The following is a 25892-nucleotide window of genomic DNA, read 5'->3' as shown; positions in this document are numbered from 1 at the left end:
CCAAAATCAAATTCACTATAGCACCCAGGCAACAGATAGCGCCCTAACCATGACTCTTGCTAGAACCTGGAGAAATGCAGATGAAAATAATGTTTAGAGCATGATATGATTGCCTAAATGGTACTTAAATATGTGATATATTGTATAAAGATAACCTGTTTTTAAACTGCTTTAAAAAGGGGTATATATTCCCCATCTCTGTTAAACTATGTGCCAGCACAACTGAGCATGCTCAGACATGCAAAACTACTCTAATTTTAACTCCCATTCCTTTTCTTACAGGGCTCTATAGTAAATATCAAAATTAGCGCTGGGCTAAAATTAGTTTTTGAGAGTGGAAATTTGCACTATATAGCCCAATGCACATTTCAGCCATTGATTATAATTAGGGATGAGCCGAACACCCGCGGTTTGGTTAGCAGCAGAACGTGCGAACAGGCAAAAAACTGTGACAATGTTAAAAATCAAAAGTGCTACTTTTAAAGGCTTATATGCAAGTTATTGCCATAAAAAGAGTTTGGGGACCCGGGTCCTGTCCCAGGGAACATGTATCAATGCAAAAAAAAAGTTTTAAAAACTGAAGTTTTTTTTGGGGGAGCAGTGATTTTAATAATGCTTAAAGTGAAACTATAAAAATGAAATATATCTTTAAATATCGTGCCTGGGGGATATCCTTAGTGTGCCTGTAAAGTGGTGCATCTTCCCCATGTTTATTCGGATCCCAGCAATATAGATAAAAATGCCAAAAAAAAAAAAAAAATGGCCTGGATGTAAACCCCAAACTCCATACCAGGCCTTTCAGGTCTGGTATGGATATTAAGTTGAGCCCCGTACCCACAGTTTAAAAAAAATGATGTGCTGGTCCCCCAGGCCCCAAGGCACTATATACTCTGAAAAGCAGTATATATACTATACGGCCTACCCAATATACTCTGTAGAAAATTGTGCCTTAGGTGTTGGTGGTAACAGAACACTGTAAGCCCTCACAGTTACCCTTGTTGGGCACAGGAACAGGCCCTGCTGTAAAATATTATATCAAGAATTGTAGTTACACAGCCCTGTTAACCACTTTCAGACCGGACCATTTTGCTGGTAAATGACCAGAGGTCTTTTTACACTTTGGCACTGCGCTGCTTTAACTGGTAATTGCGCGGTCATGCAATGTTGTACCCAAACGAAATTTGCGTCCTTTTCTTCCCACAAATAGAGCTTTCTTTTAAAGGTATTTGACTGACTCTGCGATTTTTATTTTTTGCGATATAAACGTAAAAAGACCGCAAATTTTGAAAAAAAATGATATTTTCTACTTTTTGTTATTAGAAAAATCCAATAAACTCAATTTTAGTCATACATTTAGGCCAAAATGTATTCAGCCACATGTCTTTGGTAAAAAAAAAGTCAATAACTGTATATTTATTGGTTTGCGCAAAAGTTGTCACATCTACAAACTAAGGTACGTTTTCTGGAATTTACGCAGCTTTTAGTTTACGACTGCCTATCTCATTTCTTGAGGTGCTAAAATGGCAGGGCAGTAGGAAACCCCCCCAAATGACCCCATTTTGGAAAGTAGACCCCCTAAGGAAATTGATAAGTGGCATGTTGAGCCCATTGAATATTTTATTTTTTTGCCTCAAGCGATTGAATAATGACAAAAAATTTTATTTTATTTTTTTTTACACAAAGTTGTCACTAAATGATATATTGCTCACACATGCTATGGGCATATGTGAAATGATACCCCAAAATAAATTCTGCTGCTTCTCCTGAGTACGGGGATACCACATATGTGGGACTTTTTGGGAGCCTAGCCGCGTACGGGGCCCCGAAAGCCAAGAACCGCCTTCAGGCTTTCTAAGGGCGTAAATTTTTGATTTCACTTCTCACTACCTATTACAGTTTTGAAGGCCATAAAATGCCAAGATGGCACAAAATCCCCACAAATGACCCCATTTTAGAAAGTAGACACCCCAAGCTATTTGCTGAGAGGCATGTTGAGTCCATGGAATATTTTATATTTTGCCACAAGTTGCGGGAAAATTACAAACTTTAATTTTTTTTAATTTTTTTTTCACAAAGTTGTCACTAAATGATATATTGCTCACGCATGCCATGGGCATATGTGAAATGACACCCCAAAATAAATTCTGCTGCTTCTCCTGAGTACGGGGATACCACATGTGTGGGATTTTTTGGGAGCCTAGCCGCGTACGGGGCCCCGAAAGCCAAGAACCGCCTTCAGGTTTTCTAAGGGCGTAAATATTTGACTTCACTCCTCACTACCTATTACAGTTTTGAAGGCCATAAAATGCCAAGATGGCACAAAACCCCCACAAATGACCCCATTTTAGAAAGTAGACACCCCAAGCTATTTGCTGAGAGGCATGTTGAGTCCATGGAATATTTTATATTTTGCCACAAGTTGCGGGAAAATTACAAACTTTTTTATTTTATTTTATTTTTTCACAAAGTTGTCACTAAATGATATATTGCTCATGCATGCCATGGGCATATGTGAAATGACACCCCAAAACAAATTCTGCTGCTTCTCCTGAGTACGGGGATACCACATGTGTGGGACTTTTTGGGAGCCTAGCCGCGTACGGGGCCCCCGAAAACCAAGCACCGCCTTCAGGCTTTCTAAGGGCGTTACAGTTTTGAAGGCCATAAAATGCCAAGATGGCACAAACCCCCCCAAATGACCCCATTTTGGAAAGTAGACACCCCTAAATTTAGGGGTACACTAGTGAGACTAGGTAATAAATGGCGGGTGCCCTGAAACTATAAAAAAATAACTAACCAACCAGCATCACCTGTAACAGTTATATGGTGATTACTGGTGAAAGGGTTAACTAGGGGGCAATCAGGGGGCTTTATGCGGTAGTATATGGGGGTCCCTGGCGCTATAAAAAGCTGCGGCGAACCTAAATACCTACCTGCCTCACTAGCGTCACCTGTGACACTAATACAGCGATCAGAAAAACAATCGCTTATTAGGCTGGGTTCACACTGGAGCGATGCGGGAACGCCACGAATCCGCGGCGGGTTCTCGCATCGCATGCCTCCCGGCGGCAGTTCACACTGCCCTGTGCGAACTGCTGGGAGTGTCAGTGAAATGTTAATGACACCCCCAGATCAGTTCGCATATCGCAGTGCGATCTGCAAACTCGGATCGCAAGGTGTGAACACCCATACGATCCGATTCTGCTGCGGACCAAAAAAAGGGTCCCGTGCGAGTTTGCGGCGGGTGCAACGCGAATTCAGCCATACTATCTGTATGGCTGAACTCGAATCGCACAGAGATCGGATGTGATTTGCACTGCAGTGCGGTGCAAATCACATCCGTTCTCATAAACCGCTGCAATGTGAACCCAGCCTTAGTGACACTGGCGACGGGGGGTGATCACGGGGTTAAACCTTTATTGGGGGGGTTAGGGGGGTACCTTAGAACTAAAGGGGGCTAACCCTAACTGCCCTAACAGTTATTACAGTCACAAATGACACCTGCCGAGTGATCAGGGGGTTAAACCTTTATTATTAGGTAATAAATGGCGGGTGCCCTGAAACTATAAAAAATAACTAACCAACCAGCGTCACCTGTAACAGTTATATGGTGATCACTGGTGAAAGGGTTAACTAGGGGGCAATCAGGGGGCTTTATGCGGTAGTATATGGGGGTCCCTGGTGCTATAAAAAGTTGCGGCGAACCTAAATACCTACCTGCCTAACTAGCGTCACCTGTGACACTAATACAGCGATCAGAAAAATGATCGCTTATTAGGCTGGGTTCACACTGGAGCGATGCGGGAACGCCACGAATCCGCGGCGGGTTCCCGCATCGCATGCCTCCCGGCGGCAGTTCACACTGCCCTATGCGAACTGCTGGGAGTGTCAGTGAAATGTTAATGGCACCCCCAGATCAGTTCGCGATCTGCAAACTCGGATCGCATGGTGTGAACACCCATGCGAACCGATTCTGCTGCGGACCAAAAAAAGGGTCCCGTGCGAATTTGCGGTGGGTGCGGCGCAAATTCAGCCATACTATCTGTATGGCTGAACTCGAATCGCACAGAGATCGGATGTGATTTGCACTGCAGTGCGGTGCGAATCACATTCGTTCTCATAAACCGCTGCAATGTGAACCCAGCCTTAGTGACACTGGCGATGGGGGGTGATCACGGGGTTAAACCTTTATTGGGGGGGTTAGGGGGGCACATTAGAACTAAAGGGGGCTAACCCTAACTGCCCTAACAGTTATTACAGTCACAAATGACACCAATGCAAAAAAAAATAAAAAAATAAAAAATGCAATTGGTGTCACTGTGACTGGGGGGGGGGGGCAGGGGTAATTGGGGGGGTGATCGGGGGGTAAAGGGGGGGTGTGAGTGAGCCTGGCATGTTCTACTGTACGTGTGGTGTGTTGGTGCAACTCCCCGATCCTCTCTCCTCGGTGCCGGAACGAAAAATACCGACACGGAGGAGAGATTACATCACTTCCTCTCCTGTGAGGAGAGGAAGTGATGTCGTGGAGCATTTCTATTCGTCGGGAGCGATCGCGAGGGGGTGGCCATGAATGAATGGCTGCCCCCTCATCCCGGATCGCTCCCGAACGAATGCCGACCGCCGCATATCGTCGTGCGGCGGTCGGCAAGTGGTTAAACAGGGGCAGAAAAATTGGGCCTTTGGTGGTGGTGGTGGTGCCACAACACTGTAAGCCCTCACAGTTACTCTTGTTGGGTGCAGGAATGAGCCCTGCTGTGAAATATTAGAAAATTGGGCCTTGGGTGGTGGTGGTGGTGCCCTAAACCAAAAATATTGTTGGAAGCTAACATCATCAAGATTGAGGAGGAATAGGATAGTCAACATAGTCAGTCTTCAAGGGATCCCACAGCAAATTCAATCAGTTACATCAACATCAGGTGCTTGACAGCTGCTGACCCAAGACTGATTCATTTTTATGAATGTGAGCCTATCAACAGAGTCTATGGACAGGTGAACTCGTTGACCCATTCCAAACCCTCCAGAAGCACAGAATGTGTGTTACGAAAGCACACTGGATGCCGGACAGGCCAGTAGCTCAATTGCATATTGAGAAAGTTCTGGCCAGTGGTCCCACCTCAAGACTAGGGATGAGCCTAACACCCCCCGGTTCGGTTCACATGCAGAACATGCAAACAGACCGCAAGTTTGCGACCTCTCGAACACTCTTAAAGTCTATGGGACTCAAATGTGAGAAATCAAAAGTGTGAATTGCTAATATGCAAGTTATTGTCCTAAAAAGGGTTTGGGGACCCAGGTCCTGCCCCAGGGGCATCTATCAATGCAAAAAAGTTTTAAAAACTGCAGTTTTTTCAGGAGCAGTTATTTTAATGATGCTTAAAGTGAAAAAATAAAAGTGAAATATTCCTTTAAATATCGTACCTGGGGGTGCCTATAGTATGCCTGTAAAATGGCACGTGTTTCCCGTGTTTAGATCCCGGCAATATGGATGAAAATTATTGAGAAAAACTGTATGGGTAACTTCCCAGCCCATTACCAGGGCCTTTGGGTCTTGTATGGATATTAAGGGGAACTCCGCACCAAATTTAAAAAAGAAAAGGCGTGGGTCCCCCAGCCCCTATATACTCTGAACAGCAGTATACAGGTGGTCCCAAGAAAGACAGGGACTGTAGGTTTGTTCTTAAGTTGAATCTATTTTTAAGCTTTTTAGAAAACATAGGGAAGGGTTATCATCACCCCTGTAACACCCCTGTAAGCCCTCACAGTTACTCTTGGTGGGTGCAGGAACTGACCCTGCTGTGAAATATTAGATCAAAAGTTATAATTGCATGCCCCTGTTGAACAGGGGCAGAAAAATTGGGCTTTAGGCACTGGTGCTAGTGCCACAACACTACAACCCCTCACAGATACTTTAGCTGAGTGCAGGAACAAGCCCCGCTGCAAAATATTACAGCAAAAATTGTAATTACACGCCCCTGTTGAACAGGAGCAGGAAAATTGGGCTTTAGGCACTGGTGCTGGTGCCACAACACTACAACCCATCACAGATACTCTAGTTGAGCGCAGGAACAAGCCCTGCTGCAAAATATTACAGCAAAAATTGTAATTACATGCCACTGTTGAACAGGGGCAGAAAAATTGGGCTTTAGGTACTGGTGCTGGTGCCACAACACTGCAACCCCTCACAGATACTCTAGTTGAGTGCAGGAACAAGCCCTGCTGCAAAATATTACAGCAAAAAATTTAATTACACCCCCTAGTTGAACAGGTGCAGAAAAATTGGGCTTTAGGCACTGGTGCTGGTGCCACAACATTGAAACACTTAATAGATACTCTAGTTGAGTGCAGGAACAAGCCCTGCTGCAAAATATTACAGAAAAAATTGTAATTACATGCCCCTGTTGAAAAGGGGCATAAAAATTGGGCTTTAGGCACTGGTTCTGGTGCCACAACAATGCAACCCCTCACAGATACTCTAGTTGAGCACAGGAACACGTCCCACTGCAAAATATTATAGTAAAAATTGTAATTACACACCCCTGTTGAACAGGGGCAGAAAAATTGGGCTTTAGGCATTGGTGCCACAACACTGAAACCTCTCACAGATACTCTAGTTGAGCGCAGGAACAAGCCCTGCTGAAAAATATTACAGCAAAAATGTTAATTACACGCCCCTGATGAACAGTGGCAGGAAAATTGAGCTTTAGGCACTGGTGCTGGTGCCACAACACTGCAACCCCTCACAGATATTGAGCACAGGAACAAGCCCTGCTGCAAAATATTACAGCAAAAATTGTAATTACACGCCCCTGTTGAACAGGGCAGAAAATTAGGCTTTAGGTACTAGTGCTGGTGCCACAACATTGCAACCCCTCACAGATACTCTAATTGAGCACAGGAACAAGCCTTGCTGCAAAATATTACAGCAAAAATTGTAATTACACGCCCCTGTTGAACAGGGGCAAAAAAATTGGGCTTTAGGCACTGGTGGTGGTGCCCAGAACCAAAAATGTTCTTACAAGCTATCAACATGAACATTGAGGAGGAATAGGATAGTTACTCAGCATAACAGGATAGTCACTCAGCATCAGCATAGGCAGTTTTGAAGGGATCTCACATTCATAAAAAAAATATTCAGTTACATCAGCATCAGATGCTTTGTAGCTGGTGATCCAAGACTGATTAATTTTTATGAAGGGGAGCCTATCAACCGAGTTGGTGGACAGGCGCACTCTGTGATTGGTTACAAAGCTTCCAGCAGCACTGAATGTGCGTTGGGAAAGAACGCTGGAGGCCAGTAGCTCAATTGCATACTGTGCAAGCTTTGGCCAGTGATTCATCCTCAAGACCCAGTAACCCAAAGGATTTTCAGTTGGAAAGGTCTAAAAAGTCTGATCTTGCCCCTAGGTATTCCTGCACCATGTAAATCAGATGTTGGCAATGGTTGCTGGAACCGATCAGACCTTGGGGCCGCGGACTAAAAAATTGTCGACAGCCACCTTCTCCATGGCTCCTTCTGTGACTGACCGAAGCTTCAGCAACACGTTGTCTAGGACCAGGAATTTGTGACCTCCCAGGCTCTGGAAACGTGTTGCACAAACCTTTCTGCAAGGCCTCCCGAAGATGTTTCATCCTCTGCTCCCTCTGCGAGGGCTGGATAAGTTCCGCAACCTTACCCTTGTAACCTGGATCAAGGAGGGTTGCCAGCCAGAACTGATCCCTCTCCTTGATACCACGAATCTGAGGGTCCTTTCCGAGGCCATGCAGCGTAGGTTTGCTGAGGCATTTGGTCCGGAGTCCTCTGGGTCACTAAGCCACATCCTCCCATCCACGTACAAGTCCATGGGTTTCTGGGGACTGTAAACGATCCCATGAAGACTGCTGCTGATGCTAAGTGCTAGGCTCCACCTCCATGCTGACACAATCCTCCTCCTTCTCTTCTTCCTGTGTGATGGTGGGCCTGCAGGAACACTGTCTGGATAAAGGGGGCCTTGAGAGGTAAAGAAGTTCTCCTCTTCCTCCCTCTGTTTTGCCTCAAATGCCCTGTCCATTATTCCACACAGCGTGTGCTCCAACAGATAGACAAGGGGGACAGTATCACTGATGCATGCACTGTCACTGCTCACCATCCTTGTGGCCTCCTCAAATGGTGACAGGACAGGTCATGCATCCTTGATCATGAGCCACTGGCGAGGGCGAAAAAAAGCCAAGCTCCCCTGACCCTGTCTTGGTGCCATAGTCGCACAGGTGCTCATTGATGGCCCTCTGCTGTGTGTGCAGCCACTGCAGGATGGCCTACAGACTTTCCTGGCCTGCCTCAGGAGTACCTGCACAAGAACCGCTGCACCACCAAATTAAGGACGTGAGCCAAACAGGGAACATGGGTGAAGTGTCCCTGTCAGAGGGCGGAGAAGAGGTTGGTGCCATTGCCTGAAGCTAACGTAGTGTCAACAACCTCTGGGCCTGCCCCTTCAGAGCTGACAGAATCTCTGCCCCAGTTTGGCTCCTGTCCCCTAAGCACACCAGCTCAAGCACCGCATGGCTTCTTTTTTGTCTTAGTGCTTGTGTAGCCCCTTGGACGCCTACAGAGCACAGCTGGTTCTGTGGACAAATCTATAGAGGGGGAGGCCATGGAGGAAGAAGAAGAGGAGGGGTGGAGGAGAGAGGTGTGTCAGAATCACCACTAGTAGCATTTTGGAGGTGTGGTGGTGGAACAAGCTCCAACAATACTGCACCCTGTTCTGCATCCTTCCCAGCTGCCAGCAGGGTCATCCAGTGTGCCGTGAAAGATAGGTAACATCCCTGTCCATGCCTGCTGGACCATGAGTCAGCGGTAATATGCACCTTACCGCTGACCGCCCTATCCAGCGAGGCCAAGACATTGCCTACCACATGCTGGTAGAGAGCCAGAATCGCCTTCCATGAAAAAAAGTGGCGTTTGGGAACCTGCCACTGAGGTACCACACAAGCATGTGGTGCTCAAGCGGCTGCTGTTTTGGCCACGCTTGATACACTTGAGACATATGTTGCAAACAGCAATGGTGCGATCTGCTGAACACGTCTCAAAAAAGGCCCACACCAAAGAACTTTTGGAAAAACGCACGGAATCAGCAACGCCCTGCACGTGCAGAGTTCTTCTGTGTGATGCAGTCAGTTGGCTGCCCTTAAGCTGGCCCCTGGAGAGCATCCTGCCTCCCTGGAGATGTGTCTCCTCCTCATCCTCCTCTCTCCTATCAGGCACCCATGTAGAGTCAGTGACCTCATCATCCCCTCCCCCCTCGTCACTGGAGCAAACCTGGCAGTATGCTGCAGCTGGGGGAACATGACTGCCAGTTTGTTGTCTTTCATGGCACCCCCTCTCTCTGGGCTCACGTTACTGCCTTCCTCAATCTGGCTACCATCATCAGAGCCTTCAAAAAGCTGTGCATCCTCCTGCAGCATGTACCCAACACTGTGGTCAAACAGTTCGGGGGACTCCTCAGGGCATGATGAAGGGGCTAGAGAAGGACATTGAGCCAATGGAAGAGGCACTTTGGCAGCTGCATTGGCAGCTGCATTGGCAGCCAAATTACTCTGAGCCTGGGTAACAGAGGATGAGGAGGATGAGAATGGCTTGGTCATCCACTCTAAAACTCTTCTGCATGTTGTGGCTCAACACGGCCAGCTGCTGAAAAAAAAAGGACAAGCGTCCCCACGGCCACGTGCTGAGGATGTACCGTGTCCAAGACCAGCAATGTCGGCTGTAGACACAGAGCCTGCTTGCTCTCTTTTAGTGGCCTGTGAGCATCTATCTCTCCTTGTGTGCCTTCCAGACATACTGTATTTGATTTATTTGTAATGTATTTGATTTCAACTACCCACCTGTAGTATATTAGACAGAAACATAGTCTGCAGCAAGATCTAGCTGCACAGGATATACTGCAGCTAACAATGAACTGCCTGCCGGTAGTACATTAGGAACAGAACAACAGGAACGGTCTGCAGGGAGATCTAGCTAAACTGGATCAAATGCCTGCCTTAAGTAGATTAGAAATAGTACAGCAGGAACAGTCTGCAGTGAGATCTAGCTAAACTGGATCAACTGCCTGCCTGAAGTAAATGAAATGACACTCTCTCTCTCTATCTATTGCTCTATAATGCCAGCAGCACTACACAGGGCCGACGTGTTGGCAGCCTTATATAGTGTGGGGCGTGTACTTAACACCCTGAGCCATAATTGGCCAAAGGCACCTTGCCAAACCTATTGTCTTGAGTTACCCTCAGTTTGTGGCCTCCTTTAAAAGCGTGTTTGATGTTCCCGCACGCTCCGCTTCTGCTGCCAAGTGCCTCATGTCCATCAAACAAAGTACGAGAACTGTTGCCGACTACGCCATTGAATTCCGTACTCTGGCAGCAGAGGTTGCTTGGAACAATGAGGCCCTCCTGGCTGCTTTTTCTCATGGTCTCTCGGATTCCACCAAGGATGAAATAGCAGCCCGAGATATACCCACTGAGCTGGAGAGCTTGATCTCGTTTGCCATCCTCATTGACTCCAGACTCAGAGAAAGACTTTCTCTTAAAGATCGCTTGCAGAAGCCTGCTGTACGTTTGCTTTGTAGTCCCACCCATGCCTCCCTCACCTCCCATGCCTCCTGGTACCGAGTTGGTCAGTGAAGATGAACCCATGCACCTGGGCTTCACGTGTCTCTCTGTGGATGAGAGAGCCTTTAGGAGGAGGGAGAGATTGTGCCTTTATTGTGGCCAGGCAGGTCACTTTTTGAAGTCTTGTCCTACCCGTCCAGGGAACGCCCGAACCTTGAGGTCCTGTCATGGACAGACCTTAGGTGGTGTTGTTTCCCCAGTTATCCAGAAGGATAAGCCTCTGGTTTTGGTCACCCTTTCTTGGGCTGAGTCGTCTATCGAGATACAGTCCCTAATCGATTCTGGGGCTGCAGGCCTGTTCATTGATGCTGCTTTTGTTTCGCAGCACTCAATTCCGCTGCAGCTGCCTTTACAGCCTGCCCATGTGACTCATGAGACAGTTCCGTTGTCCATGGCCCTAGGGGCTCTTCACCTTGAGATAATCCAATTCCAAGTTATTTCCTCACCCAGGTTTCCGCTGGTTATTGGTTATCCTTGATTACAGAGGCACAACCCCTCTTTTTATTGGCTCTGTGCTGAGGTTCTCTCCTGGTCACCACAATGCAGTGAGACATGCTTCCTGAAGGTATACAAGGTCCTGTGCACCTCTTCACTCCCCTCCATGCCAGAGGAGTACCGTGATTTTAGCAATGTCTTTGATAAAAGTCAAGCCGGTAGTTTGCCTCCACACCGGTCTTATGATTGCGCAATTGACCTTCAACCTGGTGCCATACCTCCTAGTGGCTGGGTTTACCCTTTGTCAGTCTTGGAGGATAAGGCCATGGAGGAGTATGTTGCTGACACACTTTCTCCAGGTTTCATCCGCAAATCCTCGTCTCCTGCTGGTGCTGGTTTCTTCTTTGTGAAAAAGAAGAGCGGTGAACTGAGACCTTGTATAGATTATAGGGGACTCAATTGTGTCACGATTAAGAATGCCTACCCGATTCCATTGATTACAGAGTTATTTGACCGCCTCAAGGGAGCAACAGTTTTCACAAAGCTTGACTTGAGAGGGACATACAATCTTGTGCGCATTAAGGTGGGCGACGAGTGGAAAACTGCGTTTAATACCAGAACAGGCCATTATGAATACCTGGTAATGCCTTTTGGCCTCTGTAACGCCCCGGCAGATTTCCAGGAATTTATTAACTGCTTGTTTTTCGATGGACCCAGAAAAACTTTTGGCAGTCCTACAGTGGCCTCGACCCATGGGTTTACGTCCTCTGCAGCGTTTCTGGAAGTTTATTTGTAACTTCTGGTCAAGCATGTGGTGCCTAAGCAGCTGCTGTTCTGGTCACGCTTGATCCGCTTCAGACATAGGTTGCAAACAGCAATAGTGTGATCTGCTGCACATGTGTTGAAAAAGGCCTACACCAAGGAACTTTTAAAAGTCAGTTTGGGTGACCCCTGTAGCAAGCTGCTGGCTGAGGGGCACTCAAACGAGGGAGGTACTATGAGCAGCAAAGAGGGACCTGAAAAGAGGAGGATCCAGGCTGCTCTGCAAAACCAACTGCACAGAGGAGGTAAGTACAGGCGTACCCCACGGGGTTTATTTACTAAAGCTGGAAAGTGTAAAATCAGGCTCACTTCTGCATAGAAACCAATGAGCTTCCAGGTTTTATTACTGAAGCATAATTGAACAATCTGGGGTTAGAAGCTCATTGGTTTCTATGCAGAAGGGAGCCTGATTTTGCACTTTCCAGCTTTAGTAAATAAACTCCATTGTGTACTTAAAAGTGGGGTATGCCTGTATATCATGTTTGTTACTTGCCCAGGACAGGAATGAGCAATATGCCAAGGTCTGGACAGTTTGGAATGCTTTTCTCTCTTCAGAAGAAGGAAAGAGACTGATGGGGAACAGGGAAGGATAAGGAAACCACTATGTTGTGGGATTCAATAACAAAATAATAATATGGAGGTCCCTGAACCCCCACTCCCCTTGGGAGTGGGTGAGGGAGAGGGGTGGTAGAATGTAGAGGAAACTAATAGGGTTTTTTTCTTTTGGTTTTTTTTTGGGGGGGGGGGGGGGGGTGATCGGGGGAAAATATTAAAATAAAAGGAGGAAAGTGCAGCACTTAATAATAGTGGAGATAATTAGGATAGAGTTCTCAGCTACTAAACGGGAATATGGAATCTCTGTTGAGAGCAAGACAGGCTGGGAACTGTTAAATGTATGTATGTGAATATGTATGTGTATGTAATTTAACATTGTGACCTTCTTGAGTATAAATAAAGAATGTTTAAAAAAAAAAAAAAGAAAAAAAAAAGCCTTTACAATCACTTTAACTTTTTAGGGGTTTGGGGCAAAGACTTCTGATGACCACAAAGGTTTGTTGTGGTTGTTATTAGCTTGATTTGTATCTCTGCTATGTAACTTTTTTGGGATTTGGAGTGAGTACTTTTGATCACTAAAAGGTTTGTCATGCTTGTTACAGTTGTGCTCAAAAGTTTGCATACCCTGGCAGAAATTGTAATATTTTGGCATTAATATTGAAAATATGACTGATCACGCCAAAAAACTGTCTTTTATTTAAGGATAGCAATCACATGAAGCCATTTATTATCATATATTTTTTTGGATCCCTTTTAAATCATATTGATAACAGAAATCATCCAAATAGCCCTGATAAAAAGTTTACATACCATGGAATGTTTGGCCTTGGTACAGACACAGAAGGAGGCACACATAGGTTAAAATGGCAATTAAAGGTTAATTTCCCACATGTGTGGCTCTTTAAATCACAATTAGTGTTTGTGTATAAATAGTCAATGAGTTTGTTAGCTCTCACATTGATGCACTAAGCGGGTGTTAATCTGATTTAGGGGTCTTCAAACAAGACATTCAGATGAGATAATATAAGTAGGTGCTTTATTGTATACATTGCAGTGGAGAGAGGCACAGCACACACCAATATTCAGCACTACCAGGCTGAACAAAGAAGGAAGTGTCTCTGATTTAAAAACATCAAGTTTAACAATATATATACATATAAATATGCAAGAAAGGAGGGGAATTTTGGGACTTTAAATGAAGCACAAGTATGTGCCTCCATCCCGGTAATCGGTGCGTAATAGAGGGAGTTTGGGACTTTAAAATGAAGCACTAGGATAATGGAGGTAGGTTTTAACCAAATTGAAAAAAATATATATAATTTTTTATTGATTGTTCGGTAACAGATCATAAAAAATAATAAAGATCAAATTCATAAAGTATATAGGCGTAAGTACAGTAGAAGCATGATATATAGTATTCACATATAGCAGCACATAATAGTAATAAATAAAATAATTGGGTAATATGGCATGGTAGTGCCTATGACAGCAAAACCGACATCAGCAAGTACATCCACATAATACATATGCATCCACTAGATGTAAAACAAAAATAAATTTAGTATATAGTTAAAAAAGTAAATTCATAACAAATTCATAAAGTATATAAGCGTAAGTACAGTAGAAGCATGATATATAGTATTCACATATAGCAGCACATAGTAGTAGTAAATAAAATAATTGGGTAATATGGCATGGTAGTGCCTATGACAGCAAAACCGACATCAGCAAGTACATCCACATAATAGATATGCATCCACTAGATGTAAAACAAAAATAAATTTAGTATATAGTTAAAAAAGTAAATTCATAGTAAAATAAATATAGTTCCATATAAAAGTATAACTGGGACATCATTTCAAAAGCTCGACGCGTTTCGTGGGTGTCTCCCCACTCATCAGGAGCTGATGCGACCAAAAAATTCCTATGGAATAGAATAAAGAATAATATAATATACTAACCATATAAATAAAAATAAATTAATGGGGATTTAATGCGTGTAAATGGTTAGCCAGGGCAGACTCACCAATCCGGATGGAAAGTGCAGTGTGAGGCAGTGGGCGTAGGGTGGGCCATGGGCAAGATCCCTCCCCGGGAACTGAGGCGGCATAGACATGGATGCGATATCAGGCGAAACCAAAAAGATACAGCAGTGTTGAAGAGTATCAGATATGGAATGTGTGGCAATTGTTGAAAACAACATATCTAAAAACAAAATGTTAATAGAATGTATGATTAATGAGAATAATGTGATGCAAAAGTAATTGAAAATTGATAGTGACCCTCAAAGAGTACAGAGAGAGTGCTGGCCATAAGCCAAGTATATACTATGTAGTAAGTATATGCAGATGAATGTAAACAGTGAATGGTGTGTAAAAATTAAAGAAATGTAATAGTGTAAAAGAAAGTGTGAGTGTGCAGTTTAACAAAAAGTGAAGAAAATTGATGAAGGGGTGTACATAGACCATGATAGACAAGGAGAGTGACAGAATTACCAGTCAGCAAGAAAAGAAAAGGTGTGAGTAGTAGGAGAAAAAAGATTTTTCACCTAAACATCGCTCCTAAAACACCAGCAGACAAGATATTAGGATGAGAGATCCGTCCAGCCGGCGTCCTGCCAATAAGGTCTGCAGACACCAGTCAGGGCGGCTCTGATAATAAAGGCCCCTTTAACTATCCACAGCTGATACTGATTGCACAACCAGCATGGAGGAAAAAAAAATATATATATAAGGTAAACTTTAATGATAGTAATGGTAATATTTATAAAAGCTAGTATAGTGGCTTAAGACAAAAGGTAGTAACCATGAGCATAGGCAGGGTCAAGTACAATCAGACCAGAGATGAAGTGTGAGTAGAAGGAGAAAAGAGATTTTTCACCTAAAACATCGCTCCTAAAAACAACACCAGCAGACAAGACAGCCAGTGTGTGCAGACTCCATGCAGAGACCAGCTGCACACACAGCTATCTCCAAGTGGGGTTTAAATATGCCGCCAACGCCATGTGCGTGAAACATAGGGGGAGGAGCCACACCTAACCTGGATAAAAAAACCAGCGACAGGCGCGCCAGATCCCCCCCAATAGAGACACGGAGACGGAAATCACTAAAACGTCGGCGTGATGACGTCAAAGGTGACGTCACACGCACGACGTAGGACGCGTGGCGCCGATGCGCAAAGTAGAGTCCACCCGAACCTCCCGATCAGATGTGAAGGGGGAGGAGGGGAGGACCAACTGGCGCATCGCAGTTCCCGCAAGGAAAGAAAAGAGCCCAGCAACACCCAAATACCCAACCGCCCCACACATAACAATAACCGCAATCGGCCAGCGAGTGTGCACTGGACCCTATTAATTAGATATCCAGGTGGGACGTTTATACGGTGTCGGTAATGCTGTCAATGTACAACATAAACATGAATAGAATAAATGTATGTAGGTACATAAAAAATACTAAAGACATCAGCAATATTTTACTATGAATTAACTTTTTTAACTATATACTAAATTTATTTTTGTTTTACATCTAGTGGATGCATATCTATTATGTGGATGTACTTGCTGATGTCGGTTTTGCTGTCATAGGCACTACCATGCCATATTACCCAATTATTTTATTTACTACTACTATGTGCTGCTATATGTGAATACTATATATCATGCTTCTACTGTACTTACGCTTATATACTTTATGAATTTGTTATGAATTTACTTTTTTAACTATATACTAAATTTATTTTTGTTTTACATCTAGTGGATGCATATGTATTATGTGGATGTACTTGCTGATGTCGGTTTTGCTGTCATAGGCACTACCATGCCATATTACCCAATTATTTTATTTATTACTATTATGTGCTGCTATATGTGAATACTATATATCATGCTTCTACTGTACTTACGCCTATATACTTTATGAATTTGATCTTTATTATTTTTTATGATCTGTTACCGAACAATCAATAAAAAATTATATATATTTTTTTCAATTTGGTTAAAACCTACCTCCATTATCCTAGTGCTTCATTTTAAAGTCCCAAACTCCCTCTATTATACATATAAATATGCATAAGTTCTAGGCGTGTTATAGGTGTCTGGTCTGATTGTACTTGACCCTGCCTATGCTCATGGTTACTACCTTTTGTCTTAAGCCACTATACTAGCTTTTATAAATATTACCATTACTATCATTAAAGTTTACCTTATATATTTTTTTTTTTTTTTTCCTCCATGCTGGTTGTGCAATCAGTATCAGCTATGGATAGTTAAAGGGGCCTTTATTATCAGAGCCGCCCTGACTGGTGTCTGCAGACCTTATTGGCAGGACGCCGGCTGGACGGATCTCTCATCCTAATATCTTGTCTGCTGGTGTTTTAGGAGCGATGTTTAGGTGAAAAATCTTTTTTCTCCTACTACTCACACCTTTTCTTTTCTTGCTGACTGGTAATTCTGACTGGTAATTCTATCACTCTCCTTGTCTATCATGGTCTATGTACACCCCTTCATCAATTTTCTTCACTTTTTGTTAAACTGCACACTCACACTTTCTTTTACACTATTACATTTCTTTAATTTTTACACACCATTCACTGTTTACATTCATCTGCATATACTTACTACATAGTATATACTTGGCTTATGGCCAGCACTCTCTCTGTACTCTTTGAGGGTCACTATCAATTTTCAATTACTTTTGCATCACATTATTCTCATTAATCATACATACTATTAACATTTTGTTTTTAGATATGTTGTTTTCAACAATTGCCACACATTCCATATCTGATACTCTTCAACACTGCTGTATCTTTTTGGTTTCGCCTGATATCGCATCCATGTCTATGCCGCCTCAGTTCCCGGGGAGGGATCTTGCCCATGGCCCACCCTACGCCCACTGCCTCACACTGCACTTTCCATCCGGATTGGTGAGTCTGCCCTGGCTAACCATTTACACGCATTAAATCCCCATTAATTTATTTTTATTTATATGGTTAGTATATTATATTACCGTATATACTCGAGTATAAGCCGAGATTTTCAGCCTCTTTTTTGAGGCTGAAAGTGCCCCCTCGGCTTATACTCGAGTCACCGCTGTCTGACTGCTCGATCAGCGTATCGAGCAGACAGACGGCGGACATTAAAATTCAAAAGCCGCGCCTCCTTCTCCGCCTCCGCCTGTGATAGGCGGAACACTGAATTTCCCAGCAGTCAGTGTTCCGCCTATCACGGACATCCGTTCATTCTCATACTACGGACGAGTATGAGAGGATGTCCGTGATAGGCGGAACACAGGCTGCTGGGAAATTGAGTGTTCCGCCTATCACAGGCGGAGGACGGAGGCGCGGCTTTTGAATTGTAGAATGGCCGCCGAGAAGAGCGGCGATCCATCGGCACGACACGGGACGGAGGAGGCACGGAACGGAGGAGGCACGGGACAGAGGAGGCACGGGACAGAGGAGGCACGGGACAGAGGAGGCACGGGACAGAGGAGGCACGGGACAGAGGAGGCTCGGGACGACGGCGGCTCGGGACGGAGGCTTGGGACACAGGTAGGCTGGACACACACACAAGGCTGCACGGACACACACACACACACACACACACACACACACACACACACACACACACACACACACACACACACACAGGGATGGATGGATGGATGGATACACACACACACACACACACACACACACACAGGGATGGATGGATGGATGGATGGATACACACACACACACACACACACACACACACACACAGGGATGGATGGATGGATGGATGGATACACACACACACACACACACACACACAGGGATGGATGGATGGATGGATGGATACACACACACACACACACACACACACACACACACACAGGGATGGATGGATGGATACACACACAGGTAAGGATGGACGGACACACACACAGGGATGGATGGATGGATGGATGGACACACACACAGGGATGGATGGACGGACACACACACAGGGATGGACGGACACACAGGGATGGACAGCCATGTCTCACCCTCGGCTTATACACGAGTCAATAAGTTTTCCAGTTTTTTGGGGGTAAATTGGGGGCCTCGGCTTATATTCGGGTCGGCCTATACTCGAGTATATACGGTATTCTTTATTCTATTCCATAGGAATTTTTTGGTCGCATCAGCTCCTGATGAGTGGGGAGACACCCACGAAACGCGTCGAGCTTTTGAAATGATGTCCCAGTTATACTTTTATATGGAACTATATTTATTTTACTATGAATTTACTTTTTTAACTATATACTAAATTTATTTTTGTTTTACATCTAGTGGATGCATATCTATTATGTGGATGTACTTGCTGATGTCGGTTTTGCTGTCATAGGCACTACCATGCCATATTACCCAATTATTTTATTTACTACTACTATGTGCTGCTATATGTGAATACTATATATCATGCTTCTACTGTACTTACGCTTATATACTTTATGAATTTGTTATGAATTTACTTTTTTAACTATATACTAAATTTATTTTTGTTTTACATCTAGTGGATGCATATGTATTATGTGGATGTACTTGCTGATGTCGGTTTTGCTGTCATAGGCACTACCATGCCATATTACCCAATTATTTTATTTATTACTATTATGTGCTGCTATATGTGAATACTATATATCATGCTTCTACTGTACTTACGCCTATATACTTTATGAATTTGATCTTTATTATTTTTTATGATGTTACCGAACAATCAATAAAAAAATTATATATATTTTTTTCAATTTGGTTAAAACCTACCTCCATTATCCTAGTGCTTCATTTTAAAGTCCCAAACACCCTCTATTATACATATAAATAGGCATAAGTTCTAGGCGTGTTATAGGTGTGATGGTATAGTTTAGTCCAATCAGCATTCATATCTTCTTGGTAGCAAGGGAACAGTTAAATGGGTGGTTATATCATGTGACTGAAAGAAAGCAAAAGAAAACATGGGTGCCTCTATGATGGTACTTGATCTGACCAGCTAGATAAGGTATACATACATATATATATATATATACATATTTATATAAATATATATATATATATATATATAAGGGTCAGCCTGGAGCAGGGTTAAGAGGGGGTTCATTGAAGAAGGCAGGTACTTCCCTTTCAGACCTGCTTATGGTCAGGTGTGCTGAAAGTGTCAGTGTGGAGCTGTTTAGTTAGAGAGATACACAGCAGCACGCTGTGTGGAAACGTCCAGTGCTGGATGGTGTACCTGCTGGGTGAGCTTAAATCACAAAAAGACTGTAGCTCTCTTTGGAGCCATGAACTGTTACCTCTAAGCCTGTGGGCTGATGAACTGTGAGCTGTACCTGTGTGCACATCTGTGTGATAAGACAAGTCTGTTTGGTCTTATTTTTTTTGCTGTTTTGCTGAATAAAAGCCACTTTTATTTTACTGGACTGCCTCTGAGCCAGCTCTTCACCCCTCTGATCCCCTACAATTGGTGGAGAATGCGGGCAGTTTGAGGGGTCCAGTCTCATCCCATGTCCTGGATTAAAGATGCACAGACAGTGAAATCTTCTGAACAAGCCATGGAGGATGTGGTTAAGCAGCTGGTACTGGCTAATACACAAGCACAGGCCCGCCATCAGGAGGCCCAGGCTCGGCAGGAGCAGATCCTGATGCAAACAGTCGCTGTACAACAGGAAACAAATCACTTACTGAGTGAACAGATAGCGGGATTACAAAAGATGGTGACCCAGCAGGATGAAATGATGAAAGGTGACCCCGCTGTAAAGAGTGACCCCGATAGGCAGTGCAGTGCACCCTGCAAAAGATGACAGCCTTAGACAACATGGAAGCATACCTAGCTATGTTTGAGCGGTTTGCAACAAGGGAGGGTCTGCCTGATAAAGACTGAGCAGATGTACTGGCTACTTTCCTGACCGCAGACCCCCAACAAGTGTACTGTGACTTGGCCCCTGAATCAGCACACGATTATAAGCTCCTGAAAGCAGAAATCCTAGCAAGGCTGGGAGTGACTGTCGCTTTAAGGGCAAACCAAGTCCATGTCTGACGGTTTGACAAGGCAAAGCCTGCCCGTACGCAGCTCTACCACCTGATACACTTGTTCCAAGATTGGCTGAAACCTGAGGAAAGGACACCCACTCAGATTGTGGAAAGAGTCGCACTCGATCGTTTCCTGCATGGACTACCCAGGGAGCTCCACCAATGGGTGGCTCAGTTCGAGCCTCAGTCACTGGATGAGATGGCTACAGCTGTTGAGCACTACAATTGTGCAGAAAAGTTCCAGGAGAGTCCCTCTGTCACAAGAGAGCTGACCTATTTCAAAGAAGTGCATTCCAGCACCAGTGTGCCTCCCGGTGATCGCATAGTGGCTGCTCAGAGGGTTAATACAACTACCAAGAGCACCCCAGGACCTAAGCTTCCAGGGAACCGCCAAGGGGAACCCTGTGAGGTTCGCTGTTGTTCCTGCCATCAACTGGGTCATCTGGCGGCTCAGTGCCCAAGTTGGGAAGAACCAATGGAGTGCGACATGGGTCGCCGTCGCTCCATGTATATCCATGCATTATGTGCTGCAACCAACCTAAATCCACATGAGTGTGCGGTGCGGGTCAATGGACAGGAGGTGGTAGCACTCCTTGACTCTGGGAGTGTCGTTACCCTGCTCCGATCGGACGGGTTGCCAAGAAAGCTGGTACCAATTGAACAGGTTGGGGTCATCTGTGTGCATGATGATGTTCAAAACTATCCGGTGGCCTGTGTGACTCTGTGTACACCAGCAGGAACGGCTAAACTAAAAGTGGGGGTGGTCCCGGGACTACCTCATGATTTACTAATTGGGCGAGACTGCCCCATGTTTGGGGATTGTATGGGCAATAGCTCAAAGGTTCAGGGGTTTCCCCCAAAAAGCAAGAACCCACAGAGGTGGTGAATAATACTGTGTTGCAGGACGTTGTTACCAGTGGCGGCTGGTGAAGTTTTTGGATGGGGGGGCGCCAGACCCCGCCCATCGTTTTTGGTCCCTCCCACTTCTCATAAACCACGCCCTTATATAATCCACCCAATCCATCCCCTGTATTCCACTTCCTTCCACCCATAGTTTAAAAAATTCTACAGGTTGTATCTTTTACACTATAGAGGAGGTCTAGAGTTAGAATTATTGATCTCAGTCTATCGCGGCGATACCTCACATGTGTGGTTTGACCACTGTTTTCATATGCGGGCGGCCGGGCGCAGTACTCACGTATGCGTTCGCTTATGCATGCGAGATCGACGGGACTGGGTGCTTTAAAAAACATTTTTTTTCTTATTTATTATATTTCTTTTTTCACAGTTTAAAAAAAAAAAATGGTGTCACTTTGATCACTATTACAAGGAATGTAAACATTCCTTGTAATAGAAAAAAAGCATTGCAGGTCCTTTTAAATATGAGATCGGGGGGGGGTCAAAAAGTCCTCAGATCTCATATTTACACTAAAATGCAAAGAAGGTTTATAAAAATGTCTTTGCCAGCAAATTAACTGTGAATAACAACAAGCAACAGAGCAGACCATTACTTTGCACTTTGCTGAATAAGAATAATACCGCATGGCATGATGTGATCCTCCTGCAAGAAGCATTATGTTCTTTTTCAATTTATATTGTTTATTTTACAAATTGCTCTAATAATTCCTGCACAGCACAACAGAGTGGTCTAGTAAAGGGTTAGGCTGGCCGGGGTGCATTTGGTAATTAATTATTATTTGTAAATTAATTATTAAATTTTTTTCCCCCAGAGACAGCAATTATGCCACTCACCTCACTGTCTTGCAGCTCCGCTCAGGCTGAGCAACGGAGCCGCCGACGTCACTTCCGGGTTTCGTGAAGCAGCCGAAAGCCGGAAGTGACCTGCCTGTCTTTGAATGACAATGCTCCTGCCCGTAGGGCACTCCTCGTAGTGCACTGCGACCGGCGCCACAGTACACTATGTTAAATTGTTAAATGATTTTTTTTTTTTAATGTCTTAAATGGCCCGTTTTTTTTTACTTTTTTTCTTCTTTTTTTTTTTATTACACTATGGGAGGGGGGGCGGTGCCCGGGCGAACCCTATGGATGGGCTGCCACTGGTTGTTACTAAGGATCAGTACCAGGTTGCTGAACCTGCAGAAAGTGAGCCCAGTCCCCTGGAGGTGTTTTCGGGATTGGAAGCGGAAAGCACCTCCTCTGAGCCAGACATGTCAGATCTCGGGGGCTCCCGGGAAGATTTCCTTAGTGCTCAGATGAGGGACTCCACTTTGATCCCCACCAGGGAACAGGCCACGGTTTTAAACGGTGAACCACAGCACCCTGGGGCGGATGTGAAGTTCCCCCATTTTGCTGTGAATCGTGACTTGTTGTACCGAGTAACTAAGGCCAATCAAGAAGTGTTGGAACAACTGGTGGTACCCAAACCTTTTAGGTCTAAGGTGTTGCATTTAGCTCATAGTCATGTACTTGGGGGTCACCTTGGAGCGGCTAAAACTCAGGAATGGGTTTTACAGCATTTTTTTTGGCCCGGTGTGTATCGAGGAAATTAAGGACTATGGTGAGTCCTGCCCTACCTATCAAAGAACCGCTCCAATACCCCATTTTCGCAGTCCCCTGGTACTGCTTCTAATTATCAAGGTTCCCTTTGATCGCATAGCCATGGACTTGGTGGGCCCCTTACCTAAGTCAGCTAGGGGACACTAATACATTTTAGTTGTCCTTGACTATGCCACCAGGTATCCGGAAGCGGTCCCTTTAAGAAATTGCTCATCCAAGGTCATTGCACGGGAGTTGTTTCAGATGTTCATGAGAACAGGGCTCCCATTCGAGATCTTGATAGACCAAAGTACCCCGTTCATGTCAAAAGTGATGAAGGAACTCTGTAACCTGTTTAAGATTAAACACTTGCGGACTTCAGTGTATCAACCACAAGCTGATGGGTTAGTGGAGTGGTTCAACAAAACCTTAAAGGAAATGCTAAAGAAAGAAGCTGAGGAGGATGGTCGGGATTGGGATTGCTTGTTGCCTCGATTGCTTGTTGCCTCCCTTGTTGTTTGCCATAAGAGAGGTACCCCAGGCCCCCACAGGGTTCTCCCCCTTTGAGCTGGTTTATGGGAGACACCCCCATGAACTGCTAGATATAATGAAAGAGACGTGGGAACAAGAAGCTTCCCCGTATCGGAGTGTGGTAGAACACGTGTCTGCACGACCGAATAACAAAAGTTATGCCCATAGTACAGGAACATTTGCAGGCTGCGCAAAATGCCCAGAGTCGTGTATACAACCGATCTGCCAAGATTAGAGAGTTTAAACCTGGGGATCGGGTGCTGATCTTAGTGCCTACCGTCGAGAGTTAATTTCTCGCCAAGTGGCAAGGACCCTTTGAGATAGTTGAGAGGGTGGGCTGAGACCTCATAAGGAATTCTCAGAAGCCTATTTTGATGACATTGTCATCTTTAGTAAGGACTGGGAGAATCACTTACCGAAGGTCCAGTTGGTCTTGGATGCCCTCCGAAGGGTGGGGTTCAAAGTGAACCCAGAAAAGAGCAAGGTTGGGTTGGAGGAGGCCTACTACCCGGGGTATGTTGTAGGCAGGGGTGTGATTAAGCCCCAACTAAACAAGGGGGAGGCTATTCAGAAATGGCCCCGTCCACTCACAAAGAAACAAGTGCGTTCTTTCCTTGGCATTGTGGGCTATTATAGGAGGTTTGTCTCCAACTTTGCCAGTCTAGCAGCACCTCTGACTGATCTCAAGAAGGGAAATAATGCAACTGTTGTTCAGTGGAGTGCAGAAGCAGAAGCAGCGTTCTGCTGGTTGAAACAAGCTTTGTGCCAGGAACCAGTGTTGGTAGCTCCTGACTTCCAAAAAGAATTCCTGTACAAACAGATGCCTCAAAATTGGGTCTGGGTGCAGTACTGTCCCAGATGATTGGGGGGGATGAGCACCCTGTTGTGTACTTGAGCCGGAAGCTCACACCAGCTGAGAGGAATTATTCCATTGTGGAAAGGGAGTGTCGTGCAATAAAATGGGCTTTGGAGACACTCCGCTACTACTTGTTGGGCTGACCCTTCAAGTTAGTTTCGGATCATGCGCCCCTTAAGTGGATGGCCCAAAATAAAGATAAAAACTCCAGAATCACCCGGTGGTTCCTTGTTCTACAGGACTTCAGGTTTGTGGTGGTACATAGACCGGGAAAGGTACATCAGAATGCGGATGCCCTTTCCCGGATCTACTGCCACTGGATTCGTGGTGTCCAGACCCCTGGCCTGGAACAGAGGGGGGGGGGGGGGGGATATGTAGAGGGTCAGCCTGGGGCAGGGTTAAGAGGGGGTTAATTGACAAAGGCAGGTACTTCCCCTTCAGACCTGCTTATGGTCTGGTGTGCTGAAAGTGTCAGTGTGGAGCTGTTGAGTAGGAGAGAGAGTGTGTGGAAACGTCCATTGCTGGATGGTGTACCTGCTGGGTGAGCTTAAACCACAAAAAGACTGTAGCTCTGTTTGGAGCCATGAACTGTTACCTCTAAGCCTGTGGGCTGATGAACTGTGAGCTGTACCTGTGTGCACATCCTTGTGATAAGACAAGTTTGTCTGATCTTATGTTTTTTTTTTTTGCTGTTTTGCTGAATAAAAGCCGCTTTTATTTTACTGGACTGCCTCTGAGACAGCTCTTCACCCCTCTGATCCCCTATGATATATATATATATATATATATATATATATATATATATATATATATATATATATATATATATATATATACATATATATATAAACTCAACATTATCAGAACCTCATAATTCTGCTAATTTCCCTCCTCTTGACCCCTATGGAGGGGCCACTATCATATCTTCCCTACCTAGTATGATACCAGAGGGTCCCCAGTACTACTTCACATCTATGTGGAGTAAAGTTCTTCTTATGCCCCATACACACGTTCAGAAATTCTGTCAGAAAAAACTTGGATGGTTTTTCCAAAGGAATTCTGCTTAAGCTTGCCTTGCATACAAACGGTCACACAAAAGTTCTCTGAACTTTCAACGTCAAGAGCGCGGCGATGTACAACACTATGACGAGCCGAGAAAATAAAGTTAAATGCTTCCGAGCATGCGTCAAATTGTTTCCGAGCATGCGTGATTTTTTGCGAGTCCGAATTGCATACAGACAAATGCATTTTCGGATAGGAACTTTTGCGACCGAAAAATAGAGAACCTGCTCTCAATCTTTTGCTGGCTGGAATTCTGCCAGCAAAAGTCAAATGGAGCATACACACAGTCGGAATTTCTGACCAAAAGCTCACATCCGACTTTTGCTGGCAGAATTTCTCCATCAATAATTTTTTATTGAAATTTATGTAGGGTACAAAAAGAAAAAGGGGGAATAAATGGGGGAAAGAAAAACAGAACAAAGAAACTAAGTTAGGCTCAGAAAGAATTAAG

Source organism: Lithobates pipiens, unplaced genomic scaffold (assembly GCF_037356315.1).
Source record: "Lithobates pipiens isolate NorthernLeopardFrog02 unplaced genomic scaffold, aLitPip1_a1.2 Scaffold_8, whole genome shotgun sequence".
NCBI classification, from domain to species: domain Eukaryota; kingdom Metazoa; phylum Chordata; class Amphibia; order Anura; family Ranidae; genus Lithobates; species Lithobates pipiens.
Note: the sequence above shows the minus strand (reverse complement) of the source record.